Source organism: Canis lupus, chromosome 33, assembly GCF_003254725.2.
Source record: "Canis lupus dingo isolate Sandy chromosome 33, ASM325472v2, whole genome shotgun sequence".
Classification (NCBI taxonomy): domain Eukaryota; kingdom Metazoa; phylum Chordata; class Mammalia; order Carnivora; family Canidae; genus Canis; species Canis lupus.
The window spans coordinates 6556002-6573028 of NC_064275.1; the positions used below are offsets into that span (position 1 = coordinate 6556002).

Here is a 17027-nt window from a genome sequence, read left to right on the forward strand (position 1 = left end):
AATAGGACCAACAGTGAAGTCTATTCTTACTACAGAAAGGTGAAGATCCTTTACAAAGACTTCACCTAGGACAAATTTTGTTGCCACTACCCTCTTCCCTCATAATTAAGAAAGATTTAATCAAAATATTTTAAAAGATAAAGAGGAATTTATTTTCATTTTAAAAATTTCCAAGTGCAATCCAGTCAAAAGCAAAGATGATTTCTATGCTCACTACCCAAGCTCTCAAAACCATCTGGGTTAACTCAAAGCCAGGTTTAGCACATTTTGCTTTCCATTTTGTGAGCAAAACATGATTTGGATTACAAATTTCTCTGAGGTTCATGCATATAGCTGAGAGACTCTGTCATTTCCTTATCAGGAGCAACAGGAGAAATTCCAAATATGAGGAATCACAGAGATTTATTGCCTCAATTCCCAGCCTGACACTTGGCTCTCAGCACAAAGGGTAAGCAGCCAAAAAGAAGTCCTTTACTAAGGTACGAAAGGAACTGGCTGTTTGTGAAGTCCAGACTTGGGAGTGACACAAGTGGAGGTTTGGGTTTTTACACAGCCAGCAAAACCTAGTCTGTTTGAAGTCGGATCAATTGATTTCTTGAACATTTCAAATAAGCAAAATTCTGCAGGAAATGGAAGCCAGATGCATTTTTAACTCAGGAGATCCTTGGAAGACAGGCAGAAAATAATCAAACAACATCCTCCAGTTTCATTTTGGCCCTCCTCCTAGATTTACTCTCCACACTATACATCCTACATGAGGTAGAGACAATGAATGAATAAACTTGGGGAGGGGTACAAGTAGACGTTTTTGAAATCATTTAAATTTATTTAAAATAATTTAATTTTAAATTTATTTGCATATTAATTTTACTAAATTAAAAAAGAAACAATATGCATTTGATGGAAATGTATACCAAATTTTAAAATACCATGTTATTTGGAAGAGGATCTGAAATATTTCAAGAAGCATCTGTTGTGAAGCAGGCACCGTGCTGGCAATCTCACAATAACCCCCTGAGGTAGCTTATTAATGTCATGGTACCCACAAAGAAACTGAGGCTTACTGAGATTCAGTGATTTGCCAGAGGCCACAATGATTATCAACAGGGAGGCTGAGATGGACTTACCAAAGGAGTCCCCAGTTGATCCTCAGGACTGAAATCCACATGGAAAGAATCTGATTTTTGAGGCTAAGTTTCTTCTACACTAGCAATTGCTAGCGTCCACCTCCTGGTGCGTGCTAGAGGAATAAATTGGCCACTGGTGCTGAAGTTGGAACTACCGGGTCAGGAATAGTTGGCAGTTGTGTGCCTGCCAGGAACGCCACCATGCCAAGTACGCACCTGGAACTTTCCCCCAGGAACTCTGAGGGGAGAAGGAAGGGGTACTCTCCTCTCTGCGATAAGCTTGGCTTCAGGCACCTAGAGAAAATAAAAGAAACATGAAAAGAAGAAAACAGGCTCACCCTGCCACACCTACCTGCTACCTTGTTAACACCTTGTTCTTCGTACTTGTGACTTTCACAGAAGATGAAATATTCCTTTCCTCTGAACCTCACATATGCTGTCCAGAAGCCCCCAGGTTTCCTGGAACTTTTGTTAGGAATTCCAGCTATTCCAGCAATAATTTTCAGACACCAAGCTTTGGCTGACAGAGAACAGATACAACCAATGTCTGGGGATTTTCCCTCCTCTTTCTTCTACTTTTTCTTCCAATGAAACTGTCCCATTATTGGCTTTGATTTATTAATTATAATCATACTTTTCCCCCCATAAATCTTATTTGCAAGGCAAAGGAAGAATAAAAATAGTAATGGATAGTCATCCGTGGTATTTTGTTAGTTCTTCTCAGCTCTTGCTTTTGAATTATCTGCTGTTTCTTGGCCATGTCTGTGTGGGTAAAGACAATAATGGTTGCGGGATTTTTTTATATGTATCTACATTAATCAGATCCACCCCTAATATTTGTGATGCTTTGCACAAGAGTACAAATGGAAGCCCACATACTATACACTGAAATCTTTAAAAGTTGAGACGCCTGGGTGGCTCAGTGGTTAAGTATCTGCCTTTGGGGTTAAGTGTCATGACCCTGGAGTCCTAGGATGGAGTCCCACATCAGGCTCCCTTCAGAAAGCCTAGTTCTCTCTCTGCCTGTGTCTCTGGCTCTCTCTCTGTATCTCTCGTCAATAAATAAATAAAATCTTAAAAAAAAAAAAGAAATCTTAAAAGTTATGAATCAAGCCAACTGTTAAATAGTCTATCCCTCCACCAATAAATAAATAAAATCTTAAAAAAAAAGAAATCTTAAAAGTTATGAATCAAGCCAACTGTTAAATAGTCTATCCCTCCACCTTGGTAAATAATACATTCATAACGACCTGGAAGGCCATGTTTAAATTTAGAATTCTTGGACTCTTTGAAGTGCAACACCAGTACATAGGGGCTCAAAGAGATCAGCCTCTCCCTGGTTCATTTGTTCCCAACTCCAGCTTGGTCCTAGGCTATGAACCATAGACCATGCAAGTTTCACAACCATGCATGTGAACACCCTATCGATACAGCCAACTCCATCCACAATCCCTAACAAACAGCTACTCCCCAGCATCGTGCTGGACCAGGAGGTTGCACACCCTAAGAGGACAGTTCATCTCAGGAGGGCAAACCCTGAGATACTGGTAAGAGCTCAGAATCATTTGGGTAGAGAGTTCTAAGGTCTTGCATATTCAGAGCAGGGTCTAGAACAGTGTAGGCTCTGGACAGCACAACCCCTTGGCTCCTCACCCCATGGCAGTTGGAGTAGGCACAGTTTCAGCAAGGTCAGGGCAGAGGCTTCTGCTGGCCCTAGCTGAATGGTACTTGGAGTTCATGCCCCCTGTTGTAATGGCTCAGTGAGAATTAACCTTATTTACTGGGCACTTTTCATCCATAGCTTCCACATAAGAGTGAAAAGGCCTCTCGGAAGACTTAGAACCAGAGGCACAAGATCCATACTTTCACATAAGGTAAGGCATTTCTACCCCAGTACCACTGAGGATTATGCAATTTTCTCTTTAAATTACAAGTGCAGTCATCTGACTTGCTGCTCCAGTTTCCATGGTTCAAGGCCAACAAAGAAACAGAATCTGTTAAATATTTGAAAGGCGACACATTAACAATGAATTATTATCTGACATGGAAATAATTTTAATTAAGAGGAGAGAGTACATGTACATATTTCATTGTCACACATTTCTTTAGAAGATGAAACAGGTAGGAATCAGAGAATGTACTCTGTGAGATGGGAGGGAGGGAGGGATGGGTTCCTTGGGTTTATATTTCTTCCAAGTGAGGTAAGCTCTGGTTCTCCCTGTGCGTCTGATTCCCTGGACTGGCTCCTACCTCTATCAGTGATGATAGCAACAGTACTAACAGCTAATACATCCCACTTACTCTGTGCCAGACATCATTCTAAGCACCTTACCTGTTTTACTTATTTAACCTGCAAGAAAGCACTATGAGATGGGTATTTCTATTACTATTCTCACTTTATATAAGAGGAAATTGAGGCATAAGAAGATTAAAAAACAAAACAAAACAAAACAAAAAAAAAACCTTACCTAAGGTCCTATAGGAGGTTCAGAGCTGAGATTTGAACACAAGAGAACCCCTAGAGTCTGTGCACTCAGCAACATGTTCTACTACTTCTTGAGTTGGTCTACCACCCAGGGCCTGGCCAGCTCAGCCACTAGTCACGCTCCACTCTGCCCTGTTTCTCCAATAAATGTGCATTTGCCCGTAGTAGCTAGAGGTTTGACCTGGATGATCACTTATCTCATTGGCTGACTTGAAACTTTCCATTTCCTGTGGGATAAGGACAGCTTCCCTCTTCTAAGGCCCAATGGCCATCACCCCCCAGAGGCCACAGAAACTGTAACAGCCCCAAATTCTCTCAGCATCTAACTGGACTTAAAAAAAAAGATTTTATTATTATTTTTATCAGAACAGGAAGAGAAAGGAGCAGAGAGAGAGGGAGAGAGAAACTCAAGCAAACTCCATGCTGAGCACACAGCCTGTCAGGGGGCTCAATCTCACAACCCTGAGATCACATCCTGAGCAGAAACCAAGAGTCAGATGCTTAACTGACTGCACCCAGGTGGCCCCTAACTGGACTTTTAAAGAGGAACTTTGTACGTGAGAAGTTACTTATTCTCTTGTCTTTAAGGTCCTCAAAAGATTAGGGGTTGTGTCTTATTTTTCTTTATTAATCCTGTTCTTATTAGAGCTTTCTGTATGCAAGAGGTGTTCAGAAAGGCTTACATAAATGAGGCTTGGTGTATTCTTAATAACCCTGAATTTTAATCTGTCAAGTCAATGAATATAAAGAGCAGAAAAATTCCAAATTCAGGATGTATAAAAATTCTAAATTCAGGATGCCCAGTTGGCTCAATTGGTTAAACATCTGACTTTTGATTTGGGCTCAGGTCATGATCTCAGGTCGTGAGATAGAACCCTGTGTCAGGCTCCATGCTTAAGATTCTCTCTCTCCCTCTCCCCTTCCTCCACTTCCAAAAAAAAAAAAAATCCAAATTCAATCATTGCAGTTGGGCACACAAATGGAAAATGTACATATATGCCAGTATCTATTCCATATTTGAAATTCCTACACAAAGAGGTGATGTGATATAGTAGTTAAGTGCCTAGACTCTGGAGGCCACCTCCCTGAGTTCAAATTCCAATCTCGCTACTTACTGGCTCTGGGACTGGTGATACGTTATTTAAACCCCACTATGTCTCAGTTTTTTCATAGATAAATAGGAATGACTATGATAACAGCCTCCATTTCAGGGAGATTTTTCTGAAGATTAAATAAGCTAATCAACACAAGGTGATTAAATGAATTAATCAATCTAATGTGCTTTCAGTACTGCCTGGCAAACAGGAAGACCTATGAATGCTAGCTGTCATACCAAGCCACCCCATAATGTAAACACAAAAATGCCAACCTTTAGTAAAATAAATAGTTATATTTTTAAGGGGTTAATAAAGTAGTTAAGTATATTTTCTCTTTATGGTTATTAGAGAACAGTTACTATTAACAATAGTTACCAGGATACAACCAGAAATAACAGAATATAATACCTGCTGCATTAGCCACCAAGTGTAGGAATTATAATAAGTTATGTCATAAAAATATGGCTCACAGAGACATGGTCTTGGCTATCACAGAATCAGCTGATTCCCTATCCTCTATACTCTTCACAGTCTTCACCTTTCTGAGATTATAAAAAGTAGGGACCGGGGCACCTGGGTGTCTCAGTGGATTAAACATCTGCCTTTGGTTCAGGTCATGATCTCAGGGTCCTGGAATGAAGCCCTGCATGGGAGTCTGAGCAGGAAGTCTGCTTCTCTCTCTCCCATTACCCCTCCTCCCACTCCCACTCCCACTCTCTCTCAAATAAATAAATAAAATCTTTTTTTTTTTTAAAGAAGCAGTGATGTCAATCTTAGCTGCAATCAGCTACAATTGCTCCAACTCACATCAATAAACACCAAAGGGATAAACTCCACCATTACCAGACCAACGTCCCATCCATTCAGCAAGGGGTATCTAGGGGGACAGGTAATACAATGGGAATCCGCAAGCATGTACTTTTTTGTTTACATTCTCCACAGTGAAGCCAGATGGAATTCCAGTAGAACAGCAATATCCACGATGTTCCAAAGCATACACACCACTTTAAATCCTTTTTTGAACCCAAATTCCTTTCCTTATGACCTTAACTTAGACTGCTATACAAACTTTTCCCAAACTCCTTCCAAGGCCATTCATTAAGGTGAAGCTTGGAGCACTTATTGTATTATACCTAGTTATCGTTTACTTCACTGGCATGTGGTTTTTCTCATTATAATATCATTAGCATAAGTCAGGGGGTTCTTGCTGGCAAGGCAACCACAGTAATGTTCAGCTGGTCCTTTATATCCTTTGGTCATGTCTATGTGCTTGGATTCCAGTCTAAGAATGTTAACATTTCATAGCTTCCTCCTATTTCTTTTGTATATTTCTCCATATACTCTCATTGATCTATTATAGTTTTTCCTAAATTACTAACATTTCATTTTATTTCTACTTGGATCCTTAATATCCTTCTCTTCTCCAACACAACAGATTTCCCTTCTGATGCCTACTCAAAAGCATGAAAGTTAAATTTTTCTTTCAGCAGAGTATTCTAAACATCATTCAAAGCAAGCATTTATATATCAGATGCTAGTTCAGCAAACCCAGAGAAAATTATTTCTTTTAAAGATTGTTTTGTTTATGGATTAGCCTAAGGTACCAGAACTGGTTGGTAAAAGATACATTAATGTCTTACTGGTTCCTGGAACTACAGTAATAGCAAGAATGTAGAGCTACAAAATGTTTATTACAGTAGCCACCCTTTATTGAGTTTCTGCTAGTTTCCAGGTAGCTATCAGACATATAAGTCACAACAGCAATCACAAATCACAATAAAAATGATCACTCCCATTTTCTAGGTTAGGAGATGGAGGTTCCAAATGTTACACACCTGATAAATGGCAGAGCCAGGATCCAAATCCAGGGGACCCTGACCTCACAACCCACAGGTTGTCTCTACTTTGCAGGCTACTTGTTAGCATCTTTTCCCCAATCACTGCAACATACTTGGGAAGGAAGAAGTGAAACTCAAAGAGCTCAATCCTTGTGTGCATTTAAGCCTGGCTAAGCAAAGGATCACAAAAATTTACCTAGAAATGAGAACTGAACTTTATATATTCCTGGTTCATTGTGTAATCCTTCAACAATATTTCATTTTCCTCTAGTGTTTTTCTTGAGAAAGATAATAAATCTCAAGGGAAAATGTGGTGCTATTAATATTAATACCATAATAATTGGATTGGACTTTTGGAAGCCAGTGCTACCGATGGTTAGAGATGATGTCCTGTAGGAGAGAAAAAAAATCCTTACAGCACTGCATTACACATTTGTGCAAAGCATTAACTGCTTTGGCTCTTCCAAATATTTGTGTGTGTGCACTAGCTTAACAGTAAGCGTAGTACCACGAAGCCCTTAAAGAGATGGTGTGTCCTCCAAGCCTAAAACAATCCATGATCCATCTTTTCCTGTAGATTTTATCCCATAGCTCAGAATGTGACACTGTGTATGATATGACCCCATTTCCCTCAGAGATGTTTTTCTCTGATGATTTGGGATCCTACCTATTTTACCACAGTTTATTAATACTGGAGTTGCTCAGACACAAGGTTTTCATTTAATATTTAGCTTTGGCACAGAGACATATTCAAGTTTCTCCATCCCAAAACTTGGAAAAGAGCTAAGGAAAAGTAGCCAGGAGAACTCTACAACAATATTTTTTAAACCTTCATATGTCCAGATTTAAAAATTCATACATTTATCTTTTCTTCAGGAACAGCAATAACTCTGAGCTGACAAGATTTTTAACAATTCTCTTGGTAAACAGCTGGCAGACCCAATATGTTTTTTTTGAAAAGGAAGACAGGAAGGAAGGAAGCAAGCAAGGAAGCAAGGAAGCAAGCAAGGAAACAAGGAAGCAAGCAAGTGAGCAAGCAAGCTCAAATACCTCCCATTTACCCGTGATGACCTGGCTTAGTCCTGGAGAGAATTAGGAACGTTCCTTTCAAAAAGTCACATTTCATTAGGATGAACGTTTTGTTCCAGCCCAGCTATGTAGCAGCCCATCATCACCATTTCAGTGGATTATCAAAAAGCAGATTGACACATAACACATTCTGCCACTGGGCCTCTAAATCCTAATGTACAGTATGGATGTGCATGAGCTTTTAAAACACAAAAACGTCCCAAAATAAAGGAATGAAAAGTAAAGATAAAGATAAATAAAAGTAAAGATAATGAGAAGTAAAGAAAACTGGTGATAATCATAAGAATTAGTGAGCATGAGAAACCAACATTACAAGAATGATTTAAATTCTGGGACCTGTGAAAAGATTATTGTCACATTCTCCTTTTGAATGTGATGTAAGGAGATTGTCACAAACTGTAAAATGCAGTGAAACCCATCAGCACATAACTAAAATTTGGTTGAGACTGGCACATAATGAATCTCATTCAAATGAGATACGCTATTACAAATAGTTGAAAAGTTTAGTTTTTTCAAACTAAAAAAGTTATTGGTGACATTATGATAAATCAGTTGAGTTGTAAGAGCATACTGGAAATTCCTTTTAGCTGAAAAGATTTACAGTCCTGGATATGGGGACACCACAAACCCAAACTCTAGAAATGCTAAGCTCCAAAAGAGACTCCTCTTCTCTCTCTTTTTTTTTAAATGTGTGTAATTGTCCTTACAATCAAGCACCAAAACACTTGGTCTGATTCTATCAGTTTCTAAATGACCACATAAGACTCACTACTTATAATTTGCTGGTGGCAGAGGGAGACCTTCAGGTGGAATGGGTGTTGCTCACCAAGGGCTGACCTTTATGGATCGCTAGCTGAGATTTTTCAATATAGAGCCAGGTATGATATGCAGAGAGATAAATAACTTGCACAAGGTCACACAGACTGAGTGGCAGAGGCAGTGTTTAGATTCCATACAGTAACTGCCCTGCTAGGCTGTGCTCCACACCATCAGCCAGTCAGCCTACCCATCAGGCTTCCCAGTAAACCACCTTCTGAATACCTGATAAAAATGGTAGTGTAGACCCAGCTTGGTGCAGTCCCCAGACCACGGCTCTTACTTTTCTCATTGCCCTAAGCCTCATCCTCCACCCAGGTCTTACCCTTGAGGGATCGCATCTTCAGAAATTTCCCATCTTTCCAGCCCTACATTCCTACCCATAACTTCTCATGGGATCATAACTTCCATGAGTTTTTTTTAATGGTGTTTATGGCATAAGGAGCACAGCATTTGGAGTCGGAAGTTGAAATGCTAGTTGGGCCAAAATCAACTATATAAACTTAGGCAAGCAAATCAATCTTCTGAGTCTTTGGTTTCTTATCCACTTAAAAAAAAGGCAATAACTTTCTACAGTAGTATGATAACAAATAAGAGGCTGTACGTCTAGCACCTAACATACTATCTAGTACATTGCAGGCATTTGATCAATGTCAGTCCTTATGCTATCCTTCCAGCACTTTCTGGAGCACTAGAACTATGAGATTAACCCTTCCCATAGATTACCATCATTTTACAGGAGAAACCAGACTGACAAAGCTTCTTGTTGTTGGTATGGGCACACATTCTGTTCTCCGCCTTGTTGGCAGCCTGCCTTCCATTCAGGCACTTGCTGGAAAAGGAAAATGAGTCAGCAGAGACTTTGGAAGGCTGGTGAAACTACAGCTTTGCTAGAGACCAGTGTTCGTGATGCTGGCATTGTGTTGGATTATATGCCAACAGGGCATAACCTGTTTTTCTTTTTTTTTTCATAACCTGTTTCTTTAAAGAGATTCATCAGCATGCCTACAGACTTCCCCACTCACTCAACAACATGTATGCACCAATGACTATGTGCCAGATGTTGTGCTAAGCTCTCAAGACTGCAGAAATAAAAGTGGTCAATGAACCACCATGTGCTACCTGATAGCTGGTGACAACAAAAAAGAGAATGGAAAAGAAGGGCTTCCCTCTAGAGGTGAGCACATGGACACACACACACTCACAAGACAGCACTGTACTCAGAGAACATGGAGTACTGTCCGTTGTGTCAGCTACTCAATCATTCATTCTCCAAATTTTTAGTCAGCATTAAAAATTGTGTCAGCACCTGTCGAGACACCACAGTGGACAAGATAGGCCCTCTTCTGACAGAGTCTGCAGTCGTAACAAGGGAGCTAGACAGTGAATAAATGTCTCCTAGGCATTTTCTCTTTGTGGAGAGCAGTGTTTCCAGCCTTCCTGGCAGTGTTTGTAGTGATGGAAACAAACAACCCAAACATAACAGTGATCTTAGAATACTTTTTAACTTAGTTGGACGGCCTTCCTTAGGCATTGATGGCGCAGATTCTTCTAGTGGCTTTAATCCAGAGTAGTCCAAAAGAATAAAGCCACTGGAGACAGGCCACCAGATTTGAATCTTGCTATGCTACCTACTAGCTGTGTAATGGCCTTAAGCATTTTTAAACTTTAAACTCTTTGGGTCCTCATTTTCCTGTCTATGAAATGAATATAATAGCATTTGCCTCCCAGAGTTGTCCCAGTTGTATTAAATAACATCATCTATGTAAAGCACCTCACAGTGTCCGGTACTTGTATACACTTATTCAAAGTTTGTTACTCTTGATATTGTTAATATTAATAGGGCCAAACAGTACTTAAGACATTGAAAGCCCTCATGGAATATGTGTTCAATGAATTACTAATAAGAATTCAATTAACCTCTGATAGTGCCAGTGTCAGAGGCAAAGGATAATACCTGGTTTCCATGTCTCAGTGAGCAAGCTACCCCAGATATCGAGGGCAGTGGTGGCCAAGAGTGAGTCAAACCCTCCTATAATAAGATTCAGGCTGCACTTTACATGATGCTTCTGCTCTCATTGTTTTCTACACGTACATATTTCATGAATCTGACAGGACACAAAATAAATGCAAATCCAGGCTATTATAATTACTATTCACAAAGGATCTTTCCTTGAGGATCTTTTCTTTAAAAGTTACTTTGTAGAAACTTGAGCTCTTTGAAGGAAAAGCCTCACATAAATTGTAACACATAACTATATTTGATGTGTTTAATCCAAAAGATCCTTTAACAGATGCTGGAAAGACTCACTTCCATATGCAGTAGCAGCTCAGAACCAAGCAAACAGTCAACCTTTGCATCTCACAGGTAGATGGAGAAGGAAATGATAACCCGAAAGATAAATAAGTGATGGGAGATGGTAGACATATCTAAAGAGGACTTTTCTTCACAAATTCTGTTACCATTTGATTTGCATAGTGGAAGTATGAAGTATAGTTTAGCAGTAGGAATCTAGTATGATTCCTCTAAAAAATCCAGAATATCATTATATGCTAAATAACATATAGGTTTAGTGCTTTGCTTGCCTCAGGCTTCTTATGGATAACTCGTTTTTTAAATGTGCTTCTGTATAAGACCAGATGCTTGTAGAGATAATTCAAAAGTTATTTATGTTTGCTATCCAATGTCTTCCATTTGCATTCTTTGCAAGTCTTGTTGAGACTGATATTAAAATAAGTTTGTTTTTTCTGGATACACATCAAGGACTAGAGCGCAGAAAAAGCCTAATCACATGCTGGAAGATGGAGGGAAGCCAGGCTGAGATTGTAAAAATGCTGGCAACTTTGATACAAGTAAGTCGGTCAGCCCAACGCACATGAACAGGAGTTGAATGTTTCCCTGTGACTAATTTCACAGAGATGGAAACTGATGCAGGAAAGGAGTCTGAGTAGTCAATTCCTCAGTTAGTCAACCCCTCTAGCCTGGGAGTCAGTCCAGACAGGGACTTCATTCTCCACTTGCTGTTGTGTCTACAGCACCTGGCACATTGCTAAGTGCTGAACAATGTTGAATGAATGGATCAATGAATTGATCAATTCGTGGGGGAGAGCATTTCTCTGCACTCTTTATATCTGAGAACTCCAATCACCAAGTAGAGCACTGAAGTCAGACCTGGAGGCAGTTGTGCAAACAAAGGCAAGTGGCCAAGCAGTATTTATCAGGGAAAGTTTACAGAGAGAGAAGCGGTAGCAGGTATGAGGGTTCCCTGTTGTCCTTAGCACATTCCAGACTAGCATCATGCACAAATATCCTACAGTCAGACTCCAGGAGCAGGAATTTGCCCTTTGGCCCTCAGGCATTTAAACTGTATGATTAGGGAAGCACCAGCCCTTCCCCTGGCATGATCAGAGGCTACAATAAAATACCACTATCGTATGGCAAAACTTTGGCTCCAGCCCTCTCCAGGTCTCTCATCAGTCATGGCTAAAGAGAGTGCCAGCCCTTCTATATCTGGAAGGTGCAAATGATTAGGACTGTCATCTTAAGCAGGAATTTAGAGCTAGGCTGTAGCCAATTTCCACAGAGCTTTTCTGGAGGTCAACTCTTTTCTGAGAGTCCAACCTGCAGGGGATCCCTCTTGAATGCATAAACTCTTGCCTCCCTGCAGTAATGTGGTAGACACAAATTAATCATGCCCTCATGACCAGCCATTCTCTCCAGGAGCTGCTAGACTTATGACAAGGCGAGGCTTCCTGTCTCCATCTCATGGCTCTGACTTTCCTATCTGTCACTTTGCTCCTCTATGTTACTCTCTACCCTTTCGCCACCAGGTCAACACACACAGACCCCCTAGACCACTCCAGGCTCCATTCTCCTAAATTCCCTGAGTCCTAAATCCTTGGGCCCTGTTCCCCTTTATCAATCAGTCATTTGTTAAAAAAAAAAAATCTTCGGAATGTATTAAATTTCTCAGATTCTGAAACTTTAACAGAAATTTCAAGCACTTAGCAGAACAATGGAAGAGGTATTTTTGGTTCTAGATAAGGATGGGTGCTTTTTAACATGAACCTAATGATACCACATTGGCATTTCTTCTTTGCTTATAAGAAATCTGCCCTTGAACCCAGAGAGGAAGGAAGACGATGATTTGATCCATGTACCCCACTGTGGCCATTGAAGACATTAGTTTTTATTTGGGTTCAGGTTCAAAATAGGCTGAAGAGGTTATAAACTTCAGGTGAGACTCAAAAACCTGGAAAAGAGCAAAGGAACTATGGGTAGAGTTGGGAAAGGACAAGGAAAAGGGAATAGATATGAGACAAAAGAGGGAAACAATTCCAGATAAGGGAAGCAGGACCAGTTTGTCACTTTTGTACACATTTGTCTTTGCCTTGGATTGCCATGGAGGCAGAAGTGACATCTTAGTCATGCTTGAATCCTCCATAGTTGCTAGCATGGGGGTTCAAAAAACGTTTGTGAACGGGTTGAACAAGAAAACTGAAGTGGTGTGTGGTAATGAGCTTGGTGGAATCAGTAGAATGGGTCATGGTGACATTACCCCAATCCTCATTGCATGTTATTGGGGTAGATTCACTTTTTAAGCAAACCAAAGAGAGGGTAAATGAAAATAGCTTATTCTAGTAGTAATTTCAATGACAGTAGCTGAAATCCCTCTCTCTTGGGATTACTTTTTTTTCCCCTCAGTGTCCAGATTCTATTACACTTAGAACTGAGAAGCCTGAAGCCCAGACAAGCTGAGTGGCTGATCCAAGGCCACATAAAGGCAAGTGTCAAGCTCAGGACAGATACTCATCTTTTCCAACTCTCGGAGCTAGGACTGTGAGAAGAGGAAACTGAACCCCATAGGATGTTCTGCTCAGAGCAGACACAGATTAAATATAAGATTCAGATGAATTAATAAAATATAAAATGTGGGGAAATTAAAAATAAATTGCAGACTACACAAAGTTGAAATGGGATCATGACACCCGATCCTTAATCTGTTTGCTATTAGGGTGGAGAACAAGATCATGTTCTGCTCTTCTGGAATTCAGACACATTTTCTATTTATTATTTATAAATTTAAAGATTTAAAAGAATATTAAGAAAGCTCACATGGGCTGGGTTGGGCTGGGCTCTTTATAATGTAAATACCTTTCCAATGGGATAAAAAAAATACTGAAAGATGGTAAGTTTTTCTTCTGATAATATTTCCCAGACATTTTTTTATTGTTAGCAAAGTTCTCTTGGAGTGTAACTAAGAGTTTCTGAGGAATGGTAACTTTAAAGCAAAGGGAAGGAAAATTTCAATAAGAACCAAGCTGCCCCAACTCCCCCTTTATTTTTAAACAGAACCATCAAAGGGCAGCTAACGGAAATATACTTAAGTGGCATTAATTCATCCCTAAGAGGACTCTCCAAGAGTTTTATTGCTACATAAGGGAAAGCCATAAACCAGCAGGAGGAGAAAGCAAAGAAAATAAGTCTGGGGAGTCGTCTTGTGTAAGAAAGTGAGCAGGTGGTCAATAATGTGTCCTTGGCTGGCTTCCACAGCAAGGAGACAGAAATTCATGGCAAGGATGTGGCCCACAAAACAGGCAGTCACCAGGGAAAGAACCATCGAACTTCGTAAAGTGCTGAAGGGTTCACATGTACATGAAATGGTAAAATGCCCATCTCTCCTCCTCCTATCACCACCCACCCAGTTTCATGTCATACTTGACTTCACAACCTATTTATTGTCTGCCTCTTTCCAGTCTCCGGTAGGATTTGAAGAGTGAGAAAGGACTAGATTGGATAGGGCCCAGGAAAGTGAGTCTTTAGACTGAATAGTAATACCAATGGTCATTTAGTCCAACACTCAGTTTTACAGACAAGGAAATGGGTTCTCAGAGATTCACTTCAGAGATTTACACTTCCAGTCTAAATCCTAAAGTCCTAAATGATGTTAAGACCGAAGACTCAGAAAAATACTTCCACCATGCAGTCATTCAGCTCAAGCCGAATCTAAGACCTACAAAGCAGCCACAGAGAGACTGACATCCTGCAATGAGTGAAACTGATCACCCATCTCAAGGTTATTTTACCTTCAACCAACCCTTCCTTGTTCTTTACAAGTTTTTTTTTTAAATCAAAAAGAGTATTCTTCATTAATTTCTAAGGAAGAATGGCTATTAAGTAGGATATTTCATTCTTGTGAGGGGCAGTGGATGCCAGGACCAAATCAGGAGAATATGAATGAAAATAGTAGGCAGAGAGAAGCGAAACGATGATCCCATGTCTGCAGATTGTGAGGTTCTTTGCTCAGTCTTCTCACTACCCAAGATCTTACATTAGTAGAAAAGAGTGGTGGGCAGGGGCACCTGAGTGGCTCAGTCAGTTGAGCATCTGGCTTTTGGTTTCAGCTCAGGTCATGATCTTAAAGTTGTAAGATCAAGTCGTGCCGCAGGCTTCATGCTCAACCATTAGTCTGCTTGAGATTGTCTCTCTCCCTCTCCCTTTGCCCCCCCCCCCATTTGTGTGTATGCTCTCCTCTTCTTTCTCTTTCTCAAATAAATAAATAAATAAATAAATAAATAAATAAATAAATAAATAAATAAATCTTTTAAAAAGATGGGAGGGGACAGGATAGAAATATGCTACCATTCATATATTCATGCAACAAGCATTTATAAAGCCTACTTTGTATACAGTTATGAACTGTGTGCAGAAAGAATTCCCAGATAAAAGTCTGATTGGAGTCCTCCAGACCCTTGAGAGAGCTCTCATATGGAGCTTCCCTCCTCATAACCAGTTCCCAGAACTTATGACCAAAATTCATCATAATAAAATACATTATGGGTTTGCTTCTTTATTTTGGAAATTAATGTCTTCTATTTAATTTAAGTGCTATGGCTAAACACGGTTTGGGATTTATGTGGTATTTTGGGTTGAGGTTACCTTTGCACTAACTACAAAAGCAGTGTGTGTTGTTAAACTGAATCTGTGTTTTTTTGGATACAAAATTCAATATAGTTTTGAATTAAGCTAGAGTCTGTGGCTTACTGGGTCTAGGGTGAGGGGTGGGGTACATGAATCTTTCAGACACAAGTCCTAGAACATGGTAAACACTAAGTGAGTGCTTACTATAGCAATATTATTATTATTTGAGTCTCCAAAAATAGCATGGAAAATCTTCGAAGAAAGTGATTGTAGGCTGATTATTTTTCTGAACTAAAGGTCTATAACCATTACACTTGCAAATTTTCCTTCCTTCAGCAGCTTCAGTAGCTTAGCTCTGCAGCTACTCCCACAAGGTCAACCTACTGCTATCTATCACCTGCAAAAACTGTCTTAGGCTCTCTGAATTTCAAAGCCAAAGCCCTTTGCAGTCAGTACAGAAACAGGCTGCCCAGTGGTGAGTTCACGGAGGGAAGGGCAGCGGGAAGACATCCAGCATTTGAACTAGGGCTCACATGAGATGAGAGGGTAGGGTGTAGGCTGCACTGAGAGTTGGAGACACAGACACAGTACTTGTTATCCACTTATGAGGAACTCTTTTTACCTAAATGTCTTCAGACTCTCAACGAATTTTCATAATAGTCCTGGAGCAGAGTGAGGACAAAAATCATCACCCTCAAATTCTTCAAAAACAGGACAGCAGTAAAGCAAAGTATCGTGGAATATGTGCTCATGATCCCCCCTGCTACTACTACTTCTACTCCTGCTTGTCTCCTTCAAGTAACAGCTAACACACATAAAGTGCTTATATATCTAGGCACTGCTCTAAGCATTTTACATGCAATTCCCTTCATCTCCTCCTCAGTCTCAGGCAATGGGTAATGTTATCAACACTCCCAATTTATTGTGAGGAAATGGAAGCACAGAGAGGTCGAGTAACTTGCCTAAGATAACAAAGCTTGTAGGTGATAGAATCAGGATTTAATTCAGGCAGTTAGCTCACAGTTGCTACTATTAAGCATTACCCCCCTACCCACTGCAGACAGCTGAGCTTTTACTGTTTTAGTTGCCAATGTCTGCTTTTAGATAATTTTGAGGAAGGACACAAAAAGCCCTTCACTCATTGCTCTCCTTCTTCTACTGGACAATTTCTATTTATTCTTCAACCTTTAGGTCTAAACAGTGTCCCTCAAGGATTCTGTGTCTGAAAAACACTACCCACCCATCCATCCCACCTGGGCTAAGGTCTGTTTTGTCTTTAGTGAGACACTCATAGTAGATCAAGATCTAACTTTCAACAGTTGACTGGAAACTTCTTGAGAGTAGGCCCTTGTTTTACCTGCACTTATTTTATATATTTCTAGCCCCTACTGTGGTAGCATCTACAATTTCAATATAAGATTGTTAAATTTAGTAATTAAATTAAACAACCAATGTTGAGTAGAGAAACAATGCCAGTACTTAGAAACTGAAGCAAATAAAAGCATGGAGACCCCCATGTAGCCTTTTAGAACTAGAGAGATGTTAGAGACCACTTGGTATAAAGTGTACCCAGCAGCCTAAAGGCTGGATTCTGACTGGAGTAATTCTTTTTTCTGCCAGTTAGTGTTTAAGAAAAAAAAGAACTGAGCCAAA

At 40.0% G+C, this 17027-nt stretch overlaps 1 protein-coding gene and 1 long non-coding RNA gene across 7 annotated transcripts in view; one reads left to right on the plus strand and one right to left on the minus strand.

Annotated features, from left to right (window-relative positions):
• The window catches only part of LOC112640497 (uncharacterized), a 374890-nt gene extending 369130 nt beyond the window's left edge, over window positions 1-5760 (minus strand). The window contains exons 1-2 of the long non-coding RNA XR_007407911.1: window positions 5517-5760; window positions 1128-1421 (exon numbers count right to left, since the gene is read on the minus strand). This is a non-coding gene — a long non-coding RNA (uncharacterized LOC112640497). The remainder of the gene's footprint in view (window positions 1-1127; window positions 1422-5516) is intronic.
• The window catches only part of COL8A1 (collagen type VIII alpha 1 chain), a 531560-nt gene that overhangs the window by 104585 nt on the left and 409948 nt on the right, over window positions 1-17027 (plus strand). The gene's annotated exons all lie outside the window — the stretch shown is intronic.